At 42.7% G+C, this 15,871-nt stretch overlaps 1 long non-coding RNA gene and 1 pseudogene across 1 annotated transcript in view; one reads left to right on the plus strand and one right to left on the minus strand.

Moving 5' to 3' along the window:
• LOC116084684 overlaps positions 1 to 15,871 on the minus strand; it is a 56,304-nt pseudogene that overhangs the window by 24,279 nt on the left and 16,154 nt on the right.
• LOC116084685 overlaps positions 5,677 to 15,871 on the plus strand; it is a 21,047-nt gene continuing 10,852 nt past the window's right edge. Inside the window, exons 1-2 of the long non-coding RNA XR_004116219.1 lie at positions 5,677 to 6,750; positions 7,100 to 7,219. This is a non-coding gene — a long non-coding RNA (uncharacterized LOC116084685). The remainder of the gene's footprint in view (positions 6,751 to 7,099; positions 7,220 to 15,871) is intronic.

Here is a 15,871-nt window from a genome sequence, read left to right on the forward strand (position 1 = left end):
CTACAACTGTAAGCTTATGCTCTCCCTCTCAAGACGCATTAAAGCTGAACTGCAGAAGGATCCTGTACATGTCTTGCATTATTCCTACTGGCGGGAGTCAGCGCGGGACAGCACCCTGCGCATTTGTTAATAAACCTGGAGAGGCCATCTCTGTGGTCAGCATTAGCCTGTGTAGGAAGGCAGGAGAAACCCTAGACTATTTAGATACCCACCTCTATACAGAGTAATGGAAGAGTTGAGATCCACAGAAAAGGCATCTCAAGCCTAGACCAAAATCTGTGGGGTGTCACTGAGTCACAGACATGCTCTCTGTTTTGGACTCAAGAGTGGTCTGTTCACCCTCTATGCCTTATCACTCACTATACAAGTATACTAGTCTACTTTCTACCTACCAAGGCTGGAGGATTGCCACCAACCACCCAACCCTCTTCAGCAAGAAAATGATGAAGGAAATGAAGACCTGACCACTTAGTTCCAGTTGATGACCAGTGAGAGAAATGAGCTTCAAGATCACCTGATCCTCATATGAACTAACTAGTACCCTTAGAGCTCCTAGGGACTAAACCATCAACCAAAGAGTACAAATGGAGGAATCCATGATTCTAAATGCATATGCAGCAGAGTATGGCCTTGTCGGTCATCAATGGGAGGAGAGCCCTTTGATCCTGTGAAGGCTTGATGCCCCAGTGTAGGGAATGCCAGGACCAGGAAGCATGAGTAGGTGGGTTGGTGAGCAGGGGGTTGGGGGAGGACATGGGGGGTTTTGGAAAGGAAATGAAGAAAGGGGATATGTTTGAAATGTAAATAAAGAAATATCTGATTAAAAAAGGAAAAGGTCACCTAATCCTGATCACTGAAGGATCCTTGGATAATTAAGTATTCATTGTTCCAAACCCATGGTGTCAGTCTAAGTCTGCAATGTCACAGTCATCCTTTTAAGGTCTTGGGTTCCAAGTTCTAGAAGGCTGTACAGCATGTCCCTGTGCCCAACACATGTCCCTAAATGCTTCTCAGAGGAAAAGCAGAACCTGATGCTTGGGCAGGAATGAGACAGGAAATGGACTCTTCTGCTTCTTCCAAATGAAAATCTGAGCCTGTGGTCCGAATTCAGGTGAACTCAGGGATTCAGGGACTGGGGTAGTGGAGAGAGGGTTCCCAGCATGCATTTGGAAGGACCTTGATTTGTGATAGCTTTGTGAGTTCCTGGATGCTCTGACTTTGTGGTGAATCTTTGTACTTGCCTGGCATGCAAATGAGTACTGGTACCTCCTGGTGAGCTCAGGTGGCCTGAACTCACTCTTTCCATCGATGTTTGTCTGGAGGCCTGAGGTCATTACTGTTCCTCTTGTTCCTTGTGCCTATTACTCTGAGACAGTATTGTATTGATTGCTCCATGCACTACTTCTGTATCCCATTGTGCTGTCTCTCTGTCTCTGTCTTTTCTTCCCTGTGTGTTTGTGTATATACATTTGTATGATTGTGTGTCTCCCCCACCCCAGACTCTGGGAACTAGGGGTGTGCATTTTGTGCTGAGTATTTTTTCACAGTTTCAAAGTGATTCCAGTGCTGTGGTCTGAAAGTCCCACTTTAAGCAGCACAGTACTTGGTCTATGTGTGCACCTTGGAGGCAAATTAAAATTTCTTGAATAATTTATAATGCTGTCATGCCCTTGGATCACATCTATAGAAGTCTATCAATGTCTGACTCTGCAGTAATAGTAATCCAGGAAATAGAATCCCTGTTGTCAAAACAGAAGAAATGAAATCACTGGTTTCTGGTGGGTGAAGACCTGTTGCATAGGCTGCTGAGAACATAATGGGCTCGACTGCCCCTCCAGCCCTACTGAGTGACTCATGCATCCAGTGCACACTGTATCTGGACACACAACATCTGCATGGCTTGGGCCAGGATGAGATGTTCATAATCACCATAATGTCCCAGGCACATAGAATCCAGAATGTGGCATCCCCTGAGCTGGGGTCACCCCGAACACAGACTGATTCTTCAGGATCCTTCTGTCTATTTGTGGGATTCTATCCTCCTGGAGCCAGCCCCTTCCACAGTTCAAATCCTTTGTATGAGAATCTGAAGAAGCAAAAACCAGTCATGAAGGAGCTTGGAGAATGAGAATACTGAGGTCTCAGAGAACCTCAAGGAGCTAGAGGAGGAGACAGGGTTCTATGGGTAAGTACCTATCGGACTCTAGCAGTGGAATGGCAGTTTTTGCCATTCATTGTTTCTAGACTGGAGAGTCTACAGCTCAGCTTCAGGTTTGTATCCTTTCTGCTGCCTATCTTTCAATATACCTGTGCATTTTCAATTCAGTTTTGCTAAGTGTGAAAGAGACTGTCACCCCTTCCAGCATTGTCCTGCCATCCTCAGGAGCCTCTGGATTGAAGAGTGATTCACACCATGAGATGTAGGTCAATTAGCCTTGGGCATCTGGGGATCAGGCTGGGTTTTTACAGAGCTTAGAGTTATGGAAAATAGAATGTCTTCTGCTTGGTTCTCCTGTCCCACCTTGAGGCTATTTATCCCATTTTTAAACCCCTATTTACCTAATTTTTATGTTTTCTTATTAACTTGGACAGTCAAGAACAGGTGGAGATTCCTCTATCTTTTGGAGGGACATGGATCCCTATTGCTTTTAGGGACTTCAGAAGTTATTTCTCCCTGAATTGGCTGTTCTCTGTTTATGGAATTAGGAGTTCAGCTTTCATGTGTGTATTGGGCATTTTGAAAGGTCTTCATGGGAACCTGGGGTGTTATAGGGTTAATGGGATCTGGGAGTAGGAATGGCAGGAAGAGGCTACAGGGCCTTACTATGCAGAGTCTGTTTCCACTAACCTGCACAGCTGGCTCCTGATGAAGTAGACTCAGCTGAAGAAGGTAGACATGTTGAGGCATAGGAACAAGAAGTTGCAGGGCAATTGGTCCCTCCTACTCTTAGCTAATATCTAAGAATCAACAAGAGAAGACCAGTGACCTTCAGATACAGCAACAGCAGGTAATGCAAGGTAGTGCAGGCAGCTGGGTCAGAATAATATCTGGTACCACTTGCCCTGTTGACTTACTATCTGCTCATCCACATACCTTGTGACCCTCCTCCAGCTAAGAGCTGGCTCTTTCAGACCTTGCCTTGCCACAAATAACCACACCTTTCTCTAAGCTTCCACAAATAGCCAAGCCTCTCTCCAACCTCCTGCTAATAGCCATGCCTCTCTCCAAATTCCTGTTATGCCAAAAGTCCCGCCTCCAGAGACTGAAGATGAGGATGCTGATTGGGCCAGGAGTCACTGATGGACTGGGGGAGGGGTTTTTCTCTACCTTACTGCTTGTAACAAAGAGAGATCAATAATGATGGAGGACTGAAAGCACACCATGCCTTGGTCTCATTTTTTAACCCCTTTCCGCATTTCGGTTCCCTTAATTTTTCACAGGCTCTAACTCCCATTCCAGAAGACCCATTCGCGTGTGGCACCTGTGCTTTCACCCATCACCTTTCTAATCCACACTCCCAACCAGCCCTCCACAACATGTACTGTGATTGTTCATTGTTCTGTCTATGCACAAGTATTTGGGGAAGTTAGTCTCTTGTGAGAAAGTGAATGTTGGCAAGCATATCCTGCTGCTCCGCTTGAAGCTGAAGTCCAATGAAGGGAGACAGGTGATTAACATGTCACACATGTACATGTCTGCATGATAGGTGGGGTGCTATGCACAGAGCTTTGAGTGAGTTCTCAGTTCTGTGACTCATTTGCATGGCAGGGACATGGGACATCACAGGTGGGAAGCTGCTTGCAAGCAGGGAAAATATCCCAGTGCAAATGCCAAATGTGTGCTTCTCGTTGTTATGGATTTCAGGGGCAAGGGGCCTTCTTTCTTCCTGTAACCCAATCATAGGGACAGAAGCCTGAGAATCACCATGATAGCCCTGTTTTCTCTAAGTGTTGCTGGAAAGTTCTTTCTTCCTGGTGCCTAAAGTCTGGAACTGACTAGATGACCAGGATGCGGGAAGGACTTTTGATAAGTTAGGCGAGAGAGCAGGAGTCTTAGGACTTCAGGGAAAAAAGTTCTCTCACCACCTCAACATGGTCTGGCCATGCAGAAAATGCTCTGCACTGCAGCTTCCTTAAGAAGGAATGGTGGAGTTCTCAGCCAATTCTGAGACAGCTGGCATGCTCAATCAAACTTCCATGCTCATCTACCTGGAAGCCTGTGGGTGGTACGGTGTATTATGCCTGTGTGCATTAGCTAGAAGGAGATCATTTGCTTGCTTAGTCTCTACCTTTAAACAGGGTTTTTATTTCTCCACTTGGCTGAGCAGCATGATCTTGGAATCCTCTATATGCACTTGCTCTTGTATGAAGCTCTGTACAACCCTCCACTAAGAACACCATCTTCTAATGAACAGTTTATGGAAACAAGGGAAGAAATGCTTAAATTGTGCTGAAGCAGAAGGAGTGGGCCAGCCAGGAAAAGAACTTAGAAAAGTTGCATCATCACCTTGAAGTCCTCCAGATGAGTCAGGAGCCCTGACTGGGATGATAGGGTGAATTCACATGTGCCCCCTGAACTTAGAATCTCTGTCCTTCATGGGCTTCTCTTCACCATCAAGGCTAAGAGCATCTGCCAGGGAAAGAACACCTCAAAGTTTTGTGCTGGTCTAGTCAACAAGTACTTCTGTCCAGAAAAAAATGTTTGCTACTTTGTGTGTGAGGATTTTTGACTCTCCTCTGTACTCTCTACTTATGTTCTGAGCAGGCTGTCCCTGAACTCACAGATATCTGCCTGCTTCTGCCTCCTGGTGATGGGATCTGAAGGTGTACACCTTCCCTGCCTGCCTGAAATTACATATTCATTTAGGAACATTCCCTGTCAAGAGCAGATTCTACGCCTGCAGTAGTACTCTGTTTCTTTACACATAGCTATCCATTCTGTGGATAGTATAGGTTAGGGAGTTCCCAGGACAAACCCAGGCAGATAGAAGAAGCGTTTACAGAGGGGATGATCAGATCCTTCCCAGCAGTGCTCTGGAACAGACTGGTATAAATCTAACTCTTTGTAAAAAAAAAAAAAAGTTATAATTTTTTCTTTATACTCTTTTTTTTTGTTTTGTTTTGTTTTTTTCAAGACAGGGTTTCTCTGTGTAGCCCTGGCTGTCCTGGAACTCTGTAGACCAGACTGGCCTCGAACTCAGAAATCCGCCTGCCTCTGCCTCCCAAGTGCTGGGATTATAGATGTGTGCCACCACTGCCCAGCTTTTTCTTTATATTCTTATTGCTACTTTGTTAGTGAGTTCTTTTTCATCTGTCTCCTAACAATATCTATGCAGCTGAGCTCACTTCCTCCTGCCTCAACTGCCACCAACTGTCCTCTCAGTCGGCTAGCCCAGTTCACTCTCAACTGTCTTAGTTTCACTCTTCAGAAACCCTTCCCTCCCTTCTCCTTCCCTTCCCTCCCCTCCCCTCCCCTTCCCTTCTTTTCCCTCCTCTCTCCTCCCCTTTCCTTCCCTCTTCTTTTTCCCCTCCCCTTCCCTTCTATCCTCTTCCCTTCCTTCCCCTCTCCTCCTCTTCCCTTCCCTCTCCTTCCTCTCCTTTCCTTCCTTTTCCCTCCCCTCCCCTTCCAGCCTTTTCCCTCCCCTTCCCTTCCTTCACCTCCTTTTCCATTCCCTCCCCTTTTTCTGTTCCTTTCCCTTCCTTTTTTTCTTCTTTTCTTCCCTCCCCTTATCTCTTCTTTCCAGCCCTACACAATCTTCTTTCTTCTGTCTCCTGAACCCTACTTGTGCCTAAGCCCCAATCCTACTGCTCGCCTCTTTCAGCCTCTGCTGGATTTTATATCCTCTCTTGTTCCCAGATTCCAAGAGCCAACTGTCACTGAAGAGAAAAGGGTCATTTAAGGGGCCAGGCACACAAAATATTTCATACTGTGTTTCCAACCCTCTATTTATTTTAGCCAATAATGAATCATAGCATTCTGGAAGCTGATACAGAAAGATGTGGATTTCCAGGCCTTTCTGGAATGAATAGCAAAACCCATTTTAAAAAACCAAAATGAATCTTTTCATACTATTCTGAAGCTTTTGCACTGACATAACTATTTGTAAAAAGTTACTTTTTGTTTTGCATTTTCCCTCATATTATTATTGGCTTCTTTGCTTGTGACATCTTCCTGGGTTTCTTCTTTATCTAACTCCTAACAATATCTTCTCTGGCTTGGCCAAGTTCTCCTGCCTCAACTGCCACCCACTGTCTTCTCAGTCGGCTAGTCTCAACTATCTATTTCACAGTTCAAAACCCGGTCTCTTCTCTAGCCCTACTTTCTTCCTGCATCAGCCGTCTTCTCTGACCATATCCTTCTGTCTCTTGGACCCTGCTTCTGCCTACCACGGTGACTCTCTCCAACTCCTTTAACTCTCCTACTGTCTCTCCCAGCTCCTGTTGGCTTTTTAAACCCTCTCCTGTTCCCAGCAGTCCAAAAGCCAACTGTCACTGAAGAGCTTAGGGTCATTTAAAGGGCCAGGCACACAAAATAGTTCATACGGCACAGAGAGCACCAGGAACTGGTTTTCTAGACTAGTTCTAAGGATTTTGAGGCTTCTGTTTGGTGCTAGACCAAGTGAGGGGGCCATTGTTCTCAGGCAGGCAACTTGAGAAATGCTGTGCCAGCCTGACAGGATCTATATTTCATGTTGCTTGTTAGCAAGGTGCATCCTGAGCAGAACTGAGCTAGTCTCACGGCCTTGTCAGGTCTGTTTTATGTCTATGCTGTGATCCATCCTTAACTCATCATGAATATAGTGCATATCACTCATATGCTAGTGACTATATGAGGTTACTTTTAGAAAATGATGCCCCTGGAGTGTAGGAGAAAGTCCTACTCCTAGTACAGAGAATAAACATTCCTTAGCTCAAATTCTGACATGTCTTTAAGCCTGAGAAAAGCACTGGGGCCAGCTATTGTGTGACTCTTTTTCTCTGGGGGTACAAACAATGATTTGAGGTAAAAGTTTAATGTTGAAGGGGGTGAGAGGTAACAGCCTGACAGCTGACATGGCAGGTCCCCACCAGGCCTGTCTTAACTGCCTTCCTCTCTCAGGTTTGAGAAACTGCAGCATGAACTGGCCACAGCCCTTGAAAAGCTCCTGAAGAAGGAAGAAGCTGCTGCATCAGGAGCCACCTGCTGAGCCTCATCCCCTGCAACCACGGAATCCCCTGGGTCAGTTCTCTTCTTATTTCCCTTTCTTAGTGTGATTGGACACTAATTTTATGTGACCAGTGCACCTGCCAGGCATCTTCTGGTTCTAACAACACCCGTTGGGAGACCTGAGGTGACTGTCTTACCATAAATGGATAAGACCAGCCACAGACGCTGCTAGGTCTGTGCTGCTAATTCTTCAGTGAGAGAATGCTCCTTAGCACAATTTTCTGTATGGGTTTGGTTTGAGTTTTTGTCTTAGGTTGTTTTGGTTGTGTGTTACTATTTTTCAAAATTTGCTAAGGAGATTCTCTCTTTATAATAACTGCTTTTTTAAATCCAGTTTTAAAATAATGTTTGTAGCATTAATATTTTAATAAATCCCAGTGTGGGGTTCTTTCCCACCTTTGACCATTTATGTTTCTGGATGAATGGGACCTACACAGCTTTTATATTTTAATATGCCTTAAGCAACATGGTAGTTGGGCAACTGCCTAACCTCCATGCTGTTAGAATCTACCTCCTACTGATATCTCTGAGTTACTTACTAATTTCTATGTTCCATCTTGGTTGCTCTTGAACCAATTGAGTGGCCCTCTGGGCTGAGTTCTCTTGGCTTTTTTTTAACGTGGTGGCTCTGATTCTCCCTCCTGTACATTCTTCCGTGGCTCGATCTCTCTCCACTCCTACTCCTACACACTCTTTAAGGCATGGAGGCTCTCTCTTTCTCTCCCTCTTCATGGTCACTAACCCAGGAAATCTAAACCCCACCCTTCTCTCTTCTCCCCAGCTATTGGCTGTTGGCATCTTTATTTATCAATCAGCATTAACTGTGGGCAAGTTCCCAGAAGTTACATGCAGACTCCAGATGTTGGGGTCCCAGTGCTTACTTAGCATTTCAATAACAGCTAAAAGACAAAACCTTAACAAATGTCTTTTATGAATAAAAATTGATTTCTAATTCTTCACTCTTAAGGCTATCTTCTTTATTCAGGTGTGCTGACCCACTCCCGTTACCCTAGAACTCACAGGCAGAGATGGATCTCTGTAAGTTCCAGGAACTTCGTGAGTTCGCAGACAGCCAGGGAAATACAGGGGGATGGTGTCTTATGTGTGGGTTCTGTGGCTTCCTTTTTAAAAAAAAAAACAAAAAAAAACAAAAAAACAAAAAAACTTTTATTGCATTATGATGAGAAAAGTTACATGATTTCAATTTATCTGAATTTGTTAACATTTAAAAACATATTTCAAGTAAATAGAATTGAATCACATTCTTGTTTCTCTTTTGTACAACCGCTCCTCCCAGAGACCCCTTCTTCAAAACCTACAATATCTTTTTTGTCCTATTCTTTAAAATTTATAAAATATTATAACAATAAAAATAAGTATTATAAAAGTTGTTTGATATAAAACAACAATCAATTTAACACTCTTATGTAGGTGCTCATCTACAGCAATAGTGAAAATATATTTTTCTCAATATAAATTTGAAATAACTCCAAACATATTAACAGTATACTTAAAAATAATACATCACTACTAGTATTTTCTTTTTTTTCAATTTATCTGAATTTGTTAACATTTAAAAACATATTTTAATTAAATAGAATTGAATCACATTCTTGTTCCCCTTTTGTACCACCATGAGTCAATCTCTTCTCTGTCTAGATGCTCCTGAGAATGGCAGAACAGTGCTAGGAAGGGTAACCGTCTCTTTCACACGTATCAAAACTGAGTCGAAAAGGCCCAAGGCGTGCTGATGGCTAAAGGCAGAAGCTCAGAATCCTGCTATGTAGAAGGTCAGGGCTGGGAAAAGAGGCTGACAGGTCAGTGTTTAAAAAGATGACAAAGTAGTAGTCAGTTCAAGAAAGAGGATGACACAGTTCTCCCTATTGGTATTTACTCTAATGAGAAGCTCAGAAGGAAGGGCTGCCTTTTATGCCAGCATTGGGAAGGAACAGGCAGACGGATCACTGCAATTTTAAGGCTAGCCTTGTTTACAGACTGTCAAAAAAACAAAAACAAAATCAGAGAGCATCCTGTTTATCTCATCTGAGGAGCGTTCCTAGGTAAGCATGTGCCCTGGTTTCTGTCTCACAGGCAAAAGTGCTTCTTTAAAAAGTGCTGCAGATGGGGCCAAGGGCCAAGGGAAGGAATTGTACCTTGCACTCTGTGGCAAGAAGGACACATCAGGAGGCTCCAGCTGTGTTTCAGTGTCAATAAGATCTGGCGACATAATGCCCATACAAAAAAAAAATCTGTTGTCAAAAAAAAAAAAAATCTGTTGCCAGTTCTGACCACTAGGAATACAATTCACCTAAGAGGGCTTGTGTGTTGTCTGGTGATGGAAAGGCAGCTTGGGGAACTATAACCATTCATAATTAAGTTGATAAACACACACACACACACACACACACAAACACTGAGAGAGAGAGAGACAGAGAGAGAGAGAGACAGAGACAGAGAGAGAGAGAGAGAGAGAGAGAGAGAGAGAGAGAGAGAGAGAGAGAGAGAGAGAGAGAGAGAGAGAGAGAGAGAGAGAGACCCGTGGGCCTGCATTGGGGTGTATGAGTTGAGGTAAAACCCTATCAATATTTATAGATAAAGTCATGAATAGAATTGGTCCTTGTTCTCAATGGTAATCCCTAGCCCAGGTCCTATTTCTGGCTGCTTCTCCATGAGATGAGGCTTTGCCTCACCTTGGGAACCTCAGCATGTTAGTTAATACATGGGGCTCTAGCTTTTCTCCAGAGTGGCGGAACACATCACAGCCTCACTGAGAACAGACGTGGCCAGGTTTCGGGGTATAGATGGAGTAGCCCACATTTCAGTGATTGCTAGCATGGTGCCATGAGACATTAGTCACAGAAGTCTAGAGGTCTCGTGGACAGTTTTTCACCTTGGTTTTCTAAGTCAGCTTTTAAAATTTTTGTATATAAATGTGTGTATGAGTACACATACATGCGAACATGAAGATCAGTGGACAGTTTGTGCAAGGTTTGTTCCCTCTACCATGTGGATCACAGGGAGGAAACTCTGGCCCATACATTTTGCAGGAAATAGCTGTACCTGCTGAGACATCTGTCATTCAATTGCATCAACAATGGAATTTCCTAAACTGTTTATGTGTATTTATGTTCTCTCTTTATATGTGTTTCTATATGTGTATGTGGGTGAGCACAAGTGTATGTGCTATCTTCACAATATGCATGTTCTCCCCCTACCCCATGATCAAATACTTGCCCTTGTGGACATATCTGTGGAAGGCTGGATCTTGAGGACCTAACAGGCTCTATGGAGATTCTCCTTTTGTTGTAGACTACACTTCTTCATGTAATTGGGCCCTGAATTTTTACATCTCCTGTAGCCTCTAGGGCTAGGATTGACTTAGCACATTGTGCATGCTAGACAACTGCTCTACCACTGAGTTAGAAGGTCAGAAACTTCATTCATCTTCCGCAAGTATAGGCAAGCTGGATGAGAACACTCAGCTAGCAATTTGATCACCCCAAGAATGGTCCTTAAGAAGGGAGGACAGAGTGGTTTTGTTTGTTTTTGTTTTTGTTTTTGTTTTTGTTTTTGTTTTTTAGCCTAGGAGTGCTGGGCTATCTGGGAGAGAAATGCAGGAGTCAATTAACACTATACCAAGGACAGTTTAGCCCGGGAAATGTTGATATGAAACTGTTATCTACCTGCACATGTCCAGTAGAAAAAGCCAGGTCAATCTACTCATCTGGTTGCATTTACCAAACCAAACACACTGTGCTGAGGACACATATGTGAGTAAGGTGTAGCCATCTGCAGACTCCTTCCAGGTACTAAGATGGACAAGAAAACCCACTCAGTATAGCAGTAACTTGATAGTGTGTCCTAAACCAAGGCTCACCTAGTATTCTAGTGTCTGCAAGTAGCTCTTTCTGTATCGGGGTCAGCTCATAAAGAACATGGTCTATGGGGACAGAGTAACCAATCCTCTCCTCTGCTTCTCTGGATTGTGAGCTTTTAAAAGATGGTTTGCCAGCAAGTATCTGGTAACTCACAGGATTACTTCCTCCAAACTTTAATTCTGTGACTCAATTCCAGTCTTTGAAAGTCAGTTACATTTCATAAATTATAAGACAGTCACCTGGAATTAACATTTTCTCAATATACTCTGAAGCCTACCATGGCAAAGGGGCAGCTTCAACTGTCCCTCCAATGTCCTACACTTGCTCAGGCATGCTTTCCACCAGAAGCATGTGGCTACTGCAGGAGTTCCATCCATGTAGCTGCTCTGGCGCTTCCCCCAACCCCAACACTACTTAGATGAAAATCTTTTTCCATTATCAAGAAGGATTCTTTATTCCACTCCAGCCTCAATAAAGAGAATCTTAGTTCTTTATCAGATGTACCTAATCTATAGTGTCATACTAGAGGAGAAGTAAAAGACCCACTCCAGATTTTGAAATAAGTGATCCTGGACCATGATCCTGAAACCCTGGAGAGCACTGGGGACATCCGATTTCTGCATAGATGCCTGGGCAGCCTAAGACAATTACAAGCCTATCACATGCACCACTTCCCACATGTCTCCAGAGACTTTATTTAATTGTAGATGTTCCAGTCCATCTAACACAGCACACGTGGCCAGAAGGACAAAACTCAAATGCAGGAGCCAAAGTGATGGCTCATAGGTTTAAGAGTAATTACTGCTCTCTCAGAGGATACACATGGTACCAAACAATCATCTATAACATGAGACATGATTCCCTCTTCTGGCCTTTCAGTGAATTACATGCATGGGGCTACAGAAACATAACAGGGAAAACTCCCATTATCATAAATAACAAAAGTAATTCTAAATTTTGTTTTGTCATGGAATATCTTGTTTTCTCCATCTATGGTAATTGAGAGTTTTGCTGGGTATGTTAGCCTGGGCTGGCATTTATGTTCTTGTAGAGTCGGTATGACATCTGCCCAGAATCTTCTAGCTTTCATAGTCTCTGGTGAGAAGTCTGCCATAATTCTGATAGGCCTGCCTTTATATGTTACTTGCCTTTTTTCTCTCACTGCTTTTAAAATTCTTTCTGTGTTTAGTGCATTTGGTGTTTTTATTATTATGTGACATGAGGAATTTCTTTTCTGGTCCAGTCTATTTGGAGTTCTGTAGGCTTCTTGTATGTTCATGGGCATCTCTTTCTTTAGGTTAGGGAAGTTTTCTTCTATAATTTTGTTGAAGATATTTACTGGCCCATTACATTGGGAGTCTTCACTCTCTTCTATACCTATTATCCTTAGGTTTGGTCTTCTCATTGCTTCCTGGATTTCCTGGATGTTTTGGGTTAGGAGCTTTTTGATTTTTGAATTTTCTTTGACTGTTGTGTCCATGTTTTCTATAGTGTCTTCTGCCCCGGAGATTCAACAAAATGTACACAATATCTTTCCACAAATCCATCCCTACAAAGGATAATAGATGGAAAACATCAACATAAAGAGCAAAACTACACCCTAGAAGAAGCAAGAAAGTAATCTTTCACCAAATCCACACAAATCTAATTCCACCTCTTACAACAAAAACAACAGGAAGTGACAATTACTTTTTCTTAATATCTTAATATGAAAATTAATATTACCAACATATCCTAATCGATTGAAATCCAAAAATATGAGGAATTAGAAATTTGTTGGCTGTCATCCAGTAGTCTCTCTATTGTGGCACTTGGAGAAATAGGTCCGATATTGTACAATCCATATATACTTTCTGCTTGTTTGTACCTGACAAGTATCTTGCTGTGTACCACATAATGGTCTTGAAATCTTGCTTCTCCTGTATCACCAGCCTCTCTATTAGTAGGATTGCTTATTTGTTTTTACACTATACTATGGTTTTCAGAACAGTTTACATATTTCAAATGTATTTATACAGTCAAAATAAATGTAAGCAATTAACTTGGGAGGTGGCTTGTAAGAGAATAACAAAGAGTGAGACTGAATGCTTTGCTTGATGTTTGTAACTCTTGTTTCAATTTTGAAGAGAACTTTATAGTTACTCTTTCTTTGAGATGAATGCTTTTCAAAATCATCACAGCCAATGAACCAGATTCTTACCCTCACCTAATATCTGTGCCACCCTCCAAGCAGAACCATTGTTCATTGAAACAGTTGATGAATGACTTCATGGACAGACCATCTTAATACACACACCATTTCTTAAATGAATGTAACCTGTCCACTGTGGGCTGAGAATGAAGACAATCACTCCAGTCAAATACCTTTGACCATAGGAGGAAATCTGTATCCAAAAATCGTGCCTACAATTCATTCCTTGGTGCAGCAGAACTGTCAACTCTCAGCTTAGCTACAATGGAGATAAAATCCTTTGGTGATGTGAGGGTCATTGAAGTACAGCCTTATTACAATGATCTCCAATGTCTAAAATTTGTTCTTATTTTGGGCTTGTACCACAGTAAGAGCCAAGATTTTAAGCTCTACTACAAACAAACAAACTAAAAGACTTTATTTATGTCCATTTAAAAAATACTAGTAGTGATGTATTATTTTAAAATATATAGTTAATATGTTTGGAGTTATTTAAAATTTAAAAAAATAAAATAAACTTTGAAAAGAAACAATCGAAGTTTAAAATACAAGTCAGGGGCCTATAAAATGTATCAGCAGGTAAAGACTTGCTGAACAAACATAGTGACCTAAGTACTTTCCAAAAAATTTGCATCAATAGAGAGAAAAATGGACCCCACAGAGTTGTCTTCTGAACTCTTCTGACTCCACAATGCTGTCTTCTGAAGTTAAATAAACAGTATTACATTTTTTTAAAAAAATGTAAAATCAGTTACACTGGAGGCTTTCTCTGTAATAAAGCATGTAGAAGCTCTGTGTTCCATAATTAGCACCAACAAATACACAGAAGGGTCAGAATTAAAGCCCCAATTCTGTCTGAATTTAGCATCAAGGAGTGAAGGTCCTGGAGAACAACTGACCTGGCTAGAATCCCTGCCTACTTACTCAAGGTTCCTCTGATATTGCCCTTCATTCTGATCTGGATCCACTATTTGCCCACTATATTCAAGAACTCCACAACCCAGAGGCCTCCTGTGCTTGAAACTGATCAAAAAGGATTCATTACAGTTGTTCCACAGTGGGTTCTTCATAGAGCAACATTCAGAAAAATGACACCATGTTCCTTCCTCGTCTCTTTTCTGCCTACAAGCCTAGGACCCAATCCTTGACTCCAACTGAAGAACAAGAGGCAAATGCTTCTATCATATACCACAATGGGTGATTTAATAAATGGTGTCCAAATAATCACTTAAGTTTCATGATGGCAACAGGAAGAGTCAGAATTGAGAAAACCCTCCTGAGAAGAGAAAGAATCTCCTTTGACATCAAGAAAATGTTAGACTTCCTCTCTGCAGTGTTGAGGATGTGGCAGAACAGCTGTTGTGGATGTAGCCTGCAGCAGAGGCCACATGGAGAGTGTGCCTGTGCAGGCCTGGCATGGCTGGGGGACATGAGTATGGAGGCTGGCTCCCAGAATGGGTTGCCTCTGTTCACTCCTAGTTCTGGAAAGCTAGGCATCCTGGGCATTGTGGCCTTGAGACTTTTCCAGACACATGTCATCAATGAGATCACGTACACAATGAATAGCCATGGCAGGAGCATCCTCAGGAAGTAGGTGATGCTGTTCTCTGACCAGATGAACTATAAGGTATGAGACAAAGTTAGTTCCAGGTCATCAGGGATCATGACATCCATTGTATGGCAAAAATAGCCAGAGAATGTCTGTATAATGTAAAATACAATGGTGTGAGGACTGACCTTGACAGGAAGTAAGGTGTCACCACCAAATGGCCTTAAGTGTGAGGATGGGGCCAGGTTTTCTGGTAAATTCCCAGGGACAGATTTTCAACACAGATAGTTTTTGGAGGAGAAATCTTTGAACATGGCTTTTTCTATATCCTGAGTCTTATTCTACAACAAAAGGGGCCATTATCAAAGCTAGACTGTCCATGGTGACTTGGGGTGTTGCTCACAAAAGCACATCTTGTGCCGATTATTAAGCTGTTTCCAGAGAGAAGGACTGGGTATGTCGCCCAGTCATAGATTATCTGTCTTGCATGCATTAGCCTTGTGCTTGAGCTCCACCAACACACACAGAGTGACACACACACACACACACACACACACACACAAATAGACACAATGAGAGAAAGAAAGACACAGACAAACACTCTGGGAAAGAGAGACAGAGAAAGAGAGCGATAAAGACAGAGATAGATAAAGACAGAGAGACTGGGAGAGAGACAGAGATGGGAGGGGGGAGAGATGCCTTGCCTTGCTCTCAGGTAGGTGTGCAGGGGGGAGATGAGGAGAGTACTTGATTCCTCAAATACTGTAGTACATTAGATTTTCTGTGACTTTCTCCTCATAAGCATCTACTGCAATAGAAGAACTAGAGGTGTAAGTCAGAGGTGGGGAACACAGGCATGATAAATATCCCTGAGTCCCTAGCTTCTGCCTGCTTTGTCTTTGAGTAGAAGAAAGTCCTTCTTATGTACCAACTTACCCTGGCACCTCAAGACACTGCAGGACTAGACATATCCTCTCTCACTGAGGCCAGACAAGGCAGCCCAAGTAGGGGAACAGGGTCCAGGCTAGGCAACAGAGTCAGAGTAA

Source organism: Mastomys coucha, unplaced genomic scaffold, assembly GCF_008632895.1.
Source record: "Mastomys coucha isolate ucsf_1 unplaced genomic scaffold, UCSF_Mcou_1 pScaffold9, whole genome shotgun sequence".
Taxonomy (NCBI): Eukaryota; Metazoa; Chordata; class Mammalia; order Rodentia; family Muridae; genus Mastomys; species Mastomys coucha.